This window comes from Castor canadensis, chromosome 10 (assembly GCF_047511655.1).
Source record: "Castor canadensis chromosome 10, mCasCan1.hap1v2, whole genome shotgun sequence".
Classification (NCBI taxonomy): Eukaryota; Metazoa; Chordata; class Mammalia; order Rodentia; family Castoridae; genus Castor; species Castor canadensis.
In genome coordinates, this window is record NC_133395.1 from 102,738,479 (window position 1) to 102,749,004 (window position 10,526).

At 39.2% G+C, this 10,526-nt stretch overlaps 1 pseudogene; it reads right to left on the reverse strand.

The window, feature by feature from the left end:
- Positions 1–940: 940 nt before the first annotated feature.
- LOC109674243 (mitofusin-2 pseudogene) lies at positions 941–2,223 on the reverse strand (annotated as a pseudogene).
- Positions 2,224–10,526: the final 8,303 nt, after the last annotated feature.

The following is a 10,526-nucleotide window of genomic DNA, read 5'->3' on the forward strand; positions in this document are numbered from 1 at the left end:
TCTATGGAACCTGAGAAAGTCGAGAAGGGCCTTGCCATGACTCCTTGGTACTATACCGTCCCCTTATTGTTAAAGGGTCCTTTGTGTATGAGTCAGAGGGTCTTACTGCAATAGCAGGCAAGAAACAGGGAATATCTGGTGCCAGAGGGCTCCAAATGGTAAGAATCAGTGGGTGCTTTTGTTACCAGTGGGTGGTCTCAGATGAGCCTGGTAGAGAAGATCTCAGGTCCTTGTGTCTCAGAACAAAGCACTGGACAGAGACACAGGTCATAAGCATTAGTACAGTTTTACTGATAGAAAAAAAAGTATAGTCAGGAGAAAACACTGCAAGACAAAATGGTGGGCTCTGGTCAGATGGCACAGAAGCCCATCTTTGTTCAGAAGACAATTTATAGGTTGTAAGGGCAGAGGGTGGAAAAATCTGGCTGTTTTTTGCAGGAGGAGCTAGGGTGTTTGACAGGTCTGATCTGATTGACAGGAGGATGTTAAATAACATTTTTATTGCATATATCCCTACCCTTAATGCATTGTTTTAATTATATGCATGAGATGCAGTCCACATATGTGAAGCTTTAAGCAGAGGGCCGGGGGAGGCTATCTGAAGACAGGTTTCCCAGCCATCAGCACATGTGTCAGCTCTGGGACTTTCCCTTCTGCACAAACATCTTTATCAAGATGTAGCAACTATTGAGTTAAGCACAATAAGGGGGTTACAAGGACGTTCCCAACCAGATGTCTCCTGAAGGGGGCATGACCTAGGAAGGACTTGGGGCATGTTCTGGATAGGACTTTTATGACATTTTATCTGGTCAGTCTCCTTAACCAAACTGTGCTTCCCTGTTCTCCTGCCTCACTTTCATTCTCTCCACAGTGGCCAGGCATGGAAGTCACATGCCTGGGACCCACAGCTTCTCCACACAGGCCCAGCCTCAGCTCTCCACTATCTGCTTGACTGAAGGTACTGGTCATGAGCATGTTGAGTTCGCTATCCAGCCAGCCAGCTTTATTCCTGTGCAATTTTGCTTTGCTCTTAAGTGAATCAAGAACCTCCCACTCCAGGTTTCCCCGGGTGACTTCAACTTGCAGACACAGATGGGAAAATATCCCAGACAGTTCCTGCTGGACTTGGTGACCACAGCTGGAGCCAGCAGAGCTGTGCTGATAAGCTGCACTTTACAAACCAATACTGGAAAGCCCTCTCCTTGGCCTTGATGATTCAGGTCAGATACTCGTAGAGGGGCCATAGAGCCCAAAGAAGAGGGTGACAAGTCGCCAGCCCACTGCCTTCCACTTGACTCATCCAACCCTGGGAATGCCTGTGGAGGTCCTGGTATGAGAGAGGCCAGGCCCATAACCATGGAACCCATGAGCTTTTTGGGGTAAGAAAGTCCTGTGGCAGGGGCCATACTGGAATTGGCAGGTGTCAGCAGGAGAATGCTGAACTTGGCCACCATAGCCCACCAAGGTCTGACGGCTATTTTGGGGGCCCAGTATATTCATCAGTATAGTCCATTGGAGAGAAAAATGGAACTTTTTCTATTTTTCCTGAAAGTCAGCACACAGCTTGTCACAGTTCAAGGTGTAGCTGAAGGAGAAGTACTGACAAGGGCCCAGCAGGACTATCTGACTCCACACAGACATGGGATGGAAGGGCTGCAGGTCCTGCTGCTCGGTGATGACTTCAGGAAACTGGGGATGCCTGTGGAGCAGCAGTCAGACATATCTCAGCCTAGTCCTTCCTTTATATGCCAGTGCAGGTCATTTTTATAAACCCTGAGGACTTCTGGGGAGGGGCAGAAATCCATCTCGTTCTCCTCTGCCAGCACAGAGAGGTACCTGATCTCAGCCATCTCAGATGACACCTGCCTTTTCATTTTCTCTGTAATCTATTTAATTCACAGTTTATAGTGTTGAGCCAAGAGCTCAAGCTGTTTGTCAATAAATCTCAGCCAGTCTTGTCACTCCACGTGCTGCCACCACACCTCCTCCTTGTATGCAGGCTCCCGGGTAGACAGATCCCAGGTTGTTCATGTGAAGATCTTCAGGCAGGAGAGATGCTACCTCACTTCATAGAAGATCTGCTTCTTTGTCTCCATCAGTGTGGACTCTAAGTTGGCTACCAGCATCCAGAAAACTGTTGCCGATCCAACTGTCCAACTCTGTGGTGACATCAATCCCAAGGCTATTCAACATGAACTCATCCATCAGAGGCAGGACCAGCATAGTCTCAAATTTTCTCCCCATTTCTCTCTCCACCTATTTTTCTACCACAGAAATAGATACACAAGTTTTTTTAAATCATTTTAGCTTTAAATGAGTGAATGGAAAAATGTATTTGGATGTTCATCAGAAATTCCTACACCTTTCGGTAATTTTTTTCTTTTGTACTGGGGCCAGGGCCTCATGCATTCTAAGTAAGGACTCTACCACTGAGTAATTTTTATATCAAAGTTGCATTTTTAATCTTACTGATTCATAATAAAGCATCAATGTGGAATAATTATTTTTCTAACAACCCTCCCAGGGGACAGCAAAATATGGTGAAAAGATCATGGATTTCAGAGTACAGATAAGGATTTGAATCCTGGTTTTACTATCTCTAAGGTCCTTAGACAAGGTGCTTAACTTTCTTTTGCTTCAAAGTTCTTATTTGTGAGGGGAAGAGACAATTCTCATCATAGATCTTCTCAACTCAACCGTGGCATGGAGGGTATGCCAAGAATGCAAAGAGGGATGGAGGTGTGGCTTAAGTTCCACAAAACAACAACTTCAGTGGATTCGGGGTGTGGTTCAAGTGGCAAAGTACTTGCTTAGCAACATGAGGCTCCAAGTTCAAACCCCTGAGCCACCAAAAAAAAAAAAAAAAAAGCAAAGCCCTGATTACTCTGTACCCAGCCCATTTCTCAGAGTTATGCTTGAGGTGAGCTACTGTGAAGAATGAAATAATGTCTCCTATTTGGAACAAAGAACATGGTTCCTTACTGCTTGCTATAAAAGTGATAGATCCTCCAAGCTCAGTAATCCTCAGCTATAACACAAACCAAACCCACCATGGGCACAGTGTCCATCCAGACCTGTGTGAGCCCACCCCTCTGACTCCTCTGAGCAAGTAGAACTGAAGCTAATGTGATGCTCTTTGCTTTGACAGTGAGTAACAAAGTCCTTTGTCTCTGACCTCAGAGTCCTGTGTCTTCCAGTAGCATCAAAAATAAGGAATTAATACTCACTGTGAAAATCCATTTTACACATTAATAGGTTTACATATTGGCTTCTAAGTAGGGCAAAATAAAATCCCACATTCTGACACTTTACAGGGCTATTGAAAGATTAAATGGGGCAGCCTAAATAAAGCACCTGGCATGGAGGAGACAACAAATAAACATGAGAACCATTTTTCCTTTAGTATCCTATTGAAATCACCTTGGGAATTGTAGGAACATAGGTCTCAGCAAAATCACGAAGACAGTAAGTTTGCACCTCCTTTCGCATTTCCTACTTAACCACCTTGCTATCCCAATGCACTGATAAATGAATCAACTTCTCCTAGAAGGACTTACAGAAAAGCTCTCCAGAGCTTTAAATTCCCATAATAGGGGGGGATCCCCCCATTACAAGTCATGTAGTTCTAACAATGGAATTTCAGATCTGGGGTGGAGGTAGGAATTTGTGGGCAAGAGACCACACCTATATCCTCTAAATCCCAACACGACTAGACATTCACCACCCTGCTGTCCCGACCAGATCCTCTAAAATTCACTTCACATTAGAGAAAGAAAAGAAAGGAAATTTTAGAAAAAGAATTGATGCCAAAAAGTAAAAGCATTTTCTGATAAATGTAAAGGTTTATATGGTGCAAACGAATATAGCAGAATAGAATTGGTCAATGTTTGTAACTTGGTCTTTACCTCAAATATACCTAGAAAGAGCAATATGGCATAATTATTTTGTCTTGCACTCCGCATTATTTTCCTTCTTCTGCGGTTAAAAAAAAACAGTCAAAATTGGTGGCTTAACAAATACAAATTTGTTGTCTTACAGTTCTGTAAGCTGAAAGCCCAACACAGGTCTCATCAGGCTAAAATCAACGTCAGAAGGATGAAGCCTTCTTGAAGGCTCTAGGGTAGAACCTGTTTCCTTTCCTCTTCTCACTTCTAGAGGCCATGTACACTTCTTGGCCACTGGCCCCTTTACCCCATCCTTGGCAGGTCAAGTTCTTCTCACACTACCTTCTCTCTGGTTCTCTGTTTTTAAGGACTCATGTAATTGTACTTGGATAATCCAGGATAATCTCCCTCCATTTCAAGGTTCTTAACATCACATCTGCAAAGGCCTTTCTGCCAGAGAAGGTTAACATATTTACATGCCAGAGGAGGGTGGGAAGATTAGGATGTAGGATAATTAGGAGTAATTAAGACTAATTAGGACTTGGATGGAGTCTGCCTACCACACTGTAGTCTAGAAACCTCCCAAGAGGTGCTAATTCTGAAGGTTGTTCAAAGTGACCATTTCACAGAAGAGTTAATTTTTCTCTAAAGATGAAACCTCTCTACCATGGTGAAGAGGATAAACAGTGGCAGATGATAAGACATCTTTAGTTTTTGTATTAATTTATACACAATGCCAGAAAAAAATTAAAGGAATGCTCTTGAGATTCAAAGGTGTGCCACTCATCACTAGTAACCATGGAGATGGAAATTTTGAGAAGTGTGCTAACTTCCTTTGTGTGAGAACAGATGAACCAAAGCCTTGACCCACATAGAAAACCTTTGGGTAGCAAGCTTGTTCTAGAAGAATGGAGCCTGAAGTGTCCAGATTGCTTTTTCCTGAAATATCAGAGATGTCTGAAATGACTTCTACCAGTGAGATTTTTCAGTAGTGTGGGATTTGGGTGTAATTAAAGTGATATGACAAAATTATTTCCAGGTCTCTGCCACCTGAGAGGTAACGAGAGTTATAGCAGATGCTGGAAAGAGGGAAAATATGTATGCACCCTGTAGATAGTCACAGGGAAAACCATTCATTCAAAAATATTGAGAATCTCTCTGTTGTAAAAAAAGAAAAAAGAAAAAGAAAACAGCAGTGTTCCTGGTGCTCTGGATTTGAGGATGAATTAGCCAAAAAGTCTAAAAGTGTTGTTACTGGAATGCCAGTCCCCTGGCCTCAATACCAAGTCACAAATAATGAGAGCAGGGTTTTAAGGAAAGAGAAATAGGTTTATTTATCAGATGAAGAAGAGGACAGGGTGAGTCAACCTCTCAAAGCTTTGTCATTTCACATCTCACTTCTGAGAGAAAATATCCACTTTTTAAAAGGGAGTTAAACAGCTCAGTTCAAATAAGTGACAAAATGTATGTCCCAAATAGGTCCTGACCTTGGTTCTCCAAGTGCCCTGGTGCCACCTCTCTGAAGCTGTATGTCTTGGCTGACAGGTTTACTTCTCCTGTGGTCAAAGACAATAAGGTGTAGAAGACTGCCTGGATTAATTGAAGAGTAAAAGGTGTTAACCTTGGTCTCTCCAGCATGTAGACAAAGGAGGGAAAATGTCAGTGAAAACCATGTAACTCTTCTCAGTGAGTATGATGAGAACCTTAGATTCCTGGAAATGATCATAATAATAGCCCATTTATTTAGTACTTAAAATTGTGATATATAATACTGATGACTTATCATGATTGTTTCACTAATCATGATAACCCTATGATACAGATGTTATTACTTTTATTATTTTAGAGATGAGAAAACTGAAGACTTTGCATGGGGTTCCATGTCTGTTGAATGGTAGTCAGGAATCAAACCTACATAGTCTGGTACCAAAAGTTTTCCCCTGTTGTAGACTAGGTTGCATTTCCCCCACTGTCAGTTTGTTCCTCCCATTTCTATGGGAAAAGGGACATCACAACCATCCAACTGTTTCCTGGCTTTAGTTAGTTCACGGACCCAAGTAAGGAGTCAGTGCTCCCTAGCAAATCAGCTTTTAAGTACTGGGTACAGTATTGGAGATAGGAAGAAACCATGCTATGAGCATGAGATGAGACCCAGTACACATGCAGTGACTTTGTCACATAAGCTTTATTAGTATTAGGTGCCTGAACTCAAACAAATCTTTGCTCTTCTTGCTCTTCTAGAAATTTAAAGATTTTGGATCATGAAATCAGAAAAGACTAAATTCACGGAAAGACTTTACTATTTATTTATTACTTATTTATTTATTTATTGGTGGTACTGAGTTTGAACTCAGAGGCTTCCACATGCTAAGGGAAAGACTTTAAGAAATTCCAGCACTAATGAATTACCACTTACTCAGAGGCAGAGGTAGGAAGATCACACTCCAAGGTCAGCCCAGGCAAAAAACTTGAGACTCTGTCTTAAAATAAACTGCAAGTGAAAAGACAGTGGGCATGACTTACATGATAGAGTGTGAGCACCCTATCCTAAGTTGAATCACCAGTATAGGAATAAAAACAACTAAAAATTCCACTTATTCATAGAATTGAATAACTGAGTAAAAGTTTAGAAATACAGCATTGAGACTTGCACTTCAGGGAGGAAGTTTCAGGGTTAATTTCATTAAAATTAAATTTAATGAGGGAAGTAATTTAAGCAGTTATATAAATGAATAAATGTTATAGTCATAGGATAATATAGTTATCTTAATACTGTCTACATGATCTAGACAATTACACAAAAAACTTTTATTTTTATGACATCCATGATGTTTGCCTTCTTACTTAAAGATTTTATGGACTTATCAAAACTAGATTTCATCTAAAAAACTCAACTCAGGCAAGAGAGTAGAATGGTGGTTACCAACACCTGGGGGCAGAGGTAGATGGGGAGGTATTGGTCAAAGGGGACAGTATCCATAGAATAAGAGGAATAAGGGCTATTGTACAGCAAGGTGACTCTAGTCAATAATAATTATTATAAACTTGAAAATTGCTGAGGGTAGATTTTAAATGTTCATATCACAAAAAAATAAGTATGTGGGGGAAAGAAATGTTCACTGGCTTGATTTGGCCATGTCCCTATGTACACACATCAATGTATCATTATATACCATAAGTATACATAACTTGTATGTTTCAACTTAACAAAAAAAGAAAAACCTGATTTCATTTTTGTATGTAAAAATTAAATAACTAGAGATTTCAGAAGCCATATCATCAATCTCTATCTTGTAGGAGTTGAAGATGGGAAACATTGAATTAGAATTAGGAATCACTCCAAAAAATAAATAGAAAAAAAGTTTTTCAAAATATGTGGGTTTTCCCCTTGTTCCTTCCTATTATTGCTTATACTCTCTCTTCAACAAAATTAGAGGTAAGGGCAAAATAGTTTCTGCCAGGTATTGAGGGGGGGAGAGGGAGGGGGTGGAGTGGGTGGTAAGGGAAGGGGTGGGGGCAGGCGGGAGAAATGACCCAAGCGTTGTATGCACATATGAATAATAAAACAATAAAGAAAAACCAAAATATGTGGGTTTTCAAATTGAAAGGGCAGATGAAGTGTTAAGAAAGATTAAAAAAAAAAAACAAAAACAACATCTAGAACATCAAGTTGGTATTTCAAGAAAAACAAGGATATAACAAAATCCTAAAACTTCTCAAGAAGATAAGCAGATAACTACATGTCACTCAGATGATGCTACCTGTTTTACCAGCGATACCTGAAATAAATCAGTATTTTCTAATATTCAAACACTCAGAAGGTGTGTCACCCATGAGCTGCCCCTGAGAAAATATCTAGAAAATATGACTACAGAAAACAAAAACAAGAACAAAAGTTTGGCCTAAGAGATAGTGCAGGGCAATAGCACTCTGAAATTATCTCACATGAGAGATTCTAAAAAAAAAAAAAAAAAGCAGAGGGAAAAAGAAAAGACACTAGTTTTTTTTCAATCATATTGAGAAGGAAGCAGACATTTCTATTGGAAAAATATACAATAATTTAATTTGGGAGGAGTATTTTCTTACTATTGTTTCTTTGCATGGTAGAAAATGAAAAAGGAGTGCTTATAACCTTAGCAATCTTTCTTAAGCAATACAGTAACAAAAGTCATAAAAAAAATTGGTTAATTTTTCCAAAAAGGAATTTTAAACTTTTGCAGGCCAAAGAAACTTCAAGCAGTTTTTAAATGGCAAAGAACAGACTATGCTTCATACTAGAAGGAAATATTTGCTAATCACAGATCCAACAAAGAATTTATATCCAGAATATACAAACAACTCTCAAAAATCAACAGTATGAGACAAAGCAAACTAATTTGGTTCATCCCTGTATTTTTCTCCTTTCTACCTTAGTCTTCTTCTTATGGTGATTTCAACAGGTTTAAAAATTCCATATTCATTCCTATATAGAAAGCACATCACCCACATTCACCTTCTTTACTTCCTTATAAATGTATTTAAAATACATAGAAAAAGAGGAACTGAAATATACTTCTGAGTTGACAATGACTTTTGCCTTGGAAAGGGAGTGAGAATGGATAAGGAAAGGACATAAAAAGAGACTCTTGTTTGTTTCATGCTCTATGCTCTGTGCAGTTTTTGTACAGAAACTTTTACAATAATAACATATTCTCCTTATTATTTTGCAATTTTTAAACATTAAAGGATGTAAGAATTATTTTTAAAGAGTATTGATGCAGAAAACACAAAATAGAAGTAAAACTAAACACTAACACCAGTTAAGATAAACTTGGTAGCAGTTGGTAGATATTACAAATGAGCTAATTATGACAGTAAATATAAACAACCACACTCCCACACAAAATGTGGGCTGTATGAAATAAGCCCAACAACTGGCTGGTTAAAACAAACACAACTAAAGTAATTTTTAATTTACAGACAAAACATAGGAGAGAATCTAAAGCAGGGGCAGAGATTGGCAGGTTGTGACAAACGTAGCCTGGGGATGAGGGACTTGTTTCCAAAGACAGCATGTTTCAAAAGTCAGTCGGGAGATGCTGTGGAAATCAGGACAGGCCACTAAGGAGTGACTGCCTTACTGTTGGTACACTCACATCTAAACTGTCTGTGGTCCTTTGAAAGCGTTTGATTTGGGGGATGCCTGGTCCTGTAGAACACACAGCAGTATAGTTACAGAAGCATAGTAATAACACTCATAAATGCAGTTAGCATAGCCACAGAAAACCAACTCACAACAATGAAGAGTGAAGAACATTGGGAAATGAAATACTTATGAAGTGAAAGTAGTAAATGCTCCTTAACAGATGATTAAAGATTAAAGAACAAAAGTCCAACAATATTGAATATATACGCCCCAATTAACAAGTTAACATAACAAACAATTCTTCTAGCATTGATTTTTGTATGCTTTTTTCATTTTTATTAGGATATATTCATTGTATGGGGGGATTCCTCATAAAAATTTCAAATAGGCTTACATTGTATATTGGTTAGATCTTCCCCTACCCCATAACCTCCTCTCTGCCTCATTTAAAGCACTTGCAAGAAGTCTCCTTGTTCTATTTCAAACACATACAATTTTTTAAATACCTGAAATGCAAGAAAAAAGGAAGAAATAAAATTAGAGACCTAGTTATTTCACTAGGAAAATAGCAAAACAATCTATCTGTGGCATGCACATCTGTAATCCCAGAACTCGGGAGGCTGAAGTAGTAGAGTTGCTAGTTCAAGGCCAGCTGGGGACACAGTGATGCCCTGTTTCAAAAAACTAAAAACTAAAAAATAATATTAAAAAGCAAACTATACCATATTTGAAGGTTTTAAAATCTAGGTGGTATTGTGCTAAGCACTTTACATATATTGTCTCATTTCATCTTTGCAACTCTATGAGGGAGATGTTGTTATTAACTGTTTTCCAGAGGTCAAGAGCCTTTGCCAAGAAAACCTGGCTGGTAAGAGGTGAAGCTGTGACTCAGATGCGAGTCTTGACAGCACCACAGCCATGCTCTTAACCACCGTAATGTTCCATCTCAGTATGAAATAATCCTAATGGGAATAACAAAAAAGTAACAACTTCATAAAAGAACTGCAGAGTTAATTAATAGCTATAGTCAAAGAGTCAATGGAGAGATCCCAAAAGTAGAACAGAATAAATACACTTTATTTTCAAGAAGCTAAGGATTTCACAAGCATTCATCATCTTATAGGTGAAGGAAGATGAAAAGAGGCAGATTGTCTAATATTGCACAATATTAAAAAGCAGTAAGATTAGTAAAGTACAATCTGGATTTGTAGAAGCTTTATTTATAATAGCCTCAAACTGAAACCAACCAAAATGCTTACTGCCTGGAGGATGGATCGGCAAACCAGTGTATCAACACAGTAGAATGCTGCTTGATAAGCCACACATGGCTGAATCTGAAAAACATTAGTCTGAGCAGAAGAAGCCAGACGCCAGTGACTACATCCTGTCTGGCTGCATTTATACAACAATCCATCCAAAACTATGAGGACAGAAACAGATCAGTGGTGCCAGGACTCAGGAGCAGGATGGAGAAGGGACTGCAGTGGAACACCGGGAACTACGTAAAGTGATAGAAA